The sequence below is a fragment of the Condylura cristata genome, unplaced genomic scaffold, assembly GCF_000260355.1.
Source record: "Condylura cristata isolate star-nosed mole 26May11 unplaced genomic scaffold, ConCri1.0 scaffold00012, whole genome shotgun sequence".
Classification (NCBI taxonomy): domain Eukaryota; kingdom Metazoa; phylum Chordata; class Mammalia; order Eulipotyphla; family Talpidae; genus Condylura; species Condylura cristata.
Window position 1 is genome coordinate 21,757,546 of NW_004567113.1, and position 2,369 is coordinate 21,759,914.

The window sequence follows — 2,369 nt, forward strand, 5'->3', positions numbered from 1 at the left end:
GTCTACTGAAAGGACAAAAAAACCACTTAATTTGAAGGGAAACCTGAATTCCTATGTTTATTGCAGCACTATTCACAATATGGGTACAACCTAAAAGCCCTCACATGGGTAAATAGATCAAGAAAATAAACTTATAGACTATTTGCAGCAATGTACATGGAGCTGGAAGGGACTATGCTAAACGAAACAACTCAGAAAGAAATAAAATATCTCACTTATAGAAGAAATGTAGGAAAACCAAAGAGAGGATCAGGAAAAAAAACCTTTCAAGGAAACCATAGAGCTGAGGCATATGGCAGGGGAGAAGAGGTCAAATGGGAGGAACAAGCAAAAGGGACTATGCTGATGGTCACAGTGGTGGGAGAGTGATGGGACACATGATGGAAGAAAGCAAATTTTGTGGAAAGATGAAAAATGTAAGAAATTAAAAAGAATAAGTTATAAACAAAAATTAAAAATAATGTTGCAGGAAAAAAAGGTAAAGAAATGTTCTAAGAATCCAGGGGTCACAGTCAGGAAGAAACCAATCTAATATTTAATCAAGCTGAGGGGAACCGAACCTTGAGCATCAACTTTATATATAAATGGTCTTATTACTGGGAACTTTTTTGAGAGATGATACATTAATCTTTTATTTTACTTCCAAATATCTGGGAGTGATAGAAAGACATACAGGGAACAAATGAGTTTGAAAGTGATTTATTAAATAAATGCTGAAGAAATAAAATTAAACAGGATGTGAGTGTATGAAAGAAGCAGAATTTCTAGAATGGTGTCATTTCTGAAGTGCGATGATAGTCAATTCTTGAGGCAAAATTGGCAAAAGATAAGGTGCGAAGTTTAACATTTCATCAAACGAGGACCTAGAAATAATTGTTGAGAAATACAAAATTAATTTTGTATAAGCATTACCAAGTTGTTTAAAAATTATTTTCTATTTCTTATATGGATTTAATTCCATTCTTTATGTCCCTCTCAAGACCCATAGGACCAATCATTTCTTGAAAGCTCATAATTTTATTTTTAAAACATATTTAGTCAGACATTTTATGTTTAAAGCAGAGCTTGTTAGCTACATTTAAGGCTTAACCTGTCATTAATACCACCTATCAATAGAAAGCTTTCATGGGGAAAAAAAAAAACCTATTTAAAATTTTAATATTAGGGGCCTCCCTGGGGGTGCACGGGGTTAAATCGCAGCACTATGAAGCCATCTGCAGCACGAGTTCAAGCCCCAGCAATGGAGGTGATCCACATAGCTCAGCAGACCTCTCCTCACCTGCCCACTGCTCCCCTCAGCAGTGTTTTACAATCATTCTGCCTATTCTCTTCCCCACTCTTATCTCTGGTGAATCCTCTTACCCCCTACATCTCTGGCCTGTACCTCAGTTTTTGTATACATGATTAAATATTAAAACAAATTAATATTAAATAATCCATCATATCTTTATCTAAAATACTCTTAGATCTGCTCCTTCTACCATAGGGTTTTTCTATCCCATTCTAAGAGCTTACACTAGTTTATCATATTGTATCTTGATAACTATAAAATTTTTTAAATTTTATTTCTTTCATAGATACTCTTCATTAATAGCATTTCCCCCTAATTTACATCTTAACTTAGGTGTCACTTTTGCTATAGTTTTGTCAAGTATACCTGTTTATAATTTCCTGATTATGATTCTCTTTCTTAGGTTTGAACTTATGTACCTGCCAATTTTCCTTTCTGAAGTACTATCTGAGTTTTCTGGAATACTATCTGAGGTATTATATGAAGCATACTAGTACCTCATCAGACTATGCCTCCTCTTGCTCAAGATTTTGTTATACACACACACACACACACACACACACACACACATATATATATACACACACACACACATATATATAGTTGCTGTAGAGTGGTAGAGTTCAGTAATTTTCAGTAACTTTTAATTTTGAGAAGGCAGGTGATTATGATTCAATAACATGCTCATAAGCTATCTTCCCAGATCATTATTTTAGGATTCTAAGATTTCTGATTACTTATTAAGCCTTTGGACACTAGAACGAGCTAGAATGTATACTACCATGTATATTTAATTGGAACAAATCCTATACTTTGGGATGTAAAATGGGAGAATATTTTTACAGAATTATAAAAAAATTAAGATTTGGAGAAGGTCATGAGTAACTACCTATAATGTCATATACATATAATTTATTCATTAATTCTTTGCACAACGTTCCTTTACCTATGACTGAGATGATTAAGATTAGACGGTTGTGGCTGCAACTGTGGTATCTGCTGTTGTGTCAGCCGTGGTTGTGTCTGCGACAGTAGTGGCAGCAGTAGCTGCTGCTGTGGTAGCTGCTGTTGTGGCAGC

At 34.7% G+C, this 2,369-nt stretch overlaps 1 long non-coding RNA gene across 1 annotated transcript; it reads right to left on the bottom strand.

Annotated features, from left to right (window-relative positions):
• Positions 1-683: 683 nt before the first annotated feature.
• Positions 684-2,363, bottom strand: LOC105853544. Its single transcript, XR_001145381.1, has 2 exons — positions 2,238-2,363; positions 684-863 (listed from the first exon to the last, which is right to left on the bottom strand). It is a non-coding gene; the product is annotated as an uncharacterized LOC105853544 (long non-coding RNA).
• Between the last annotated feature and the right edge of the window lie 6 nt (positions 2,364-2,369).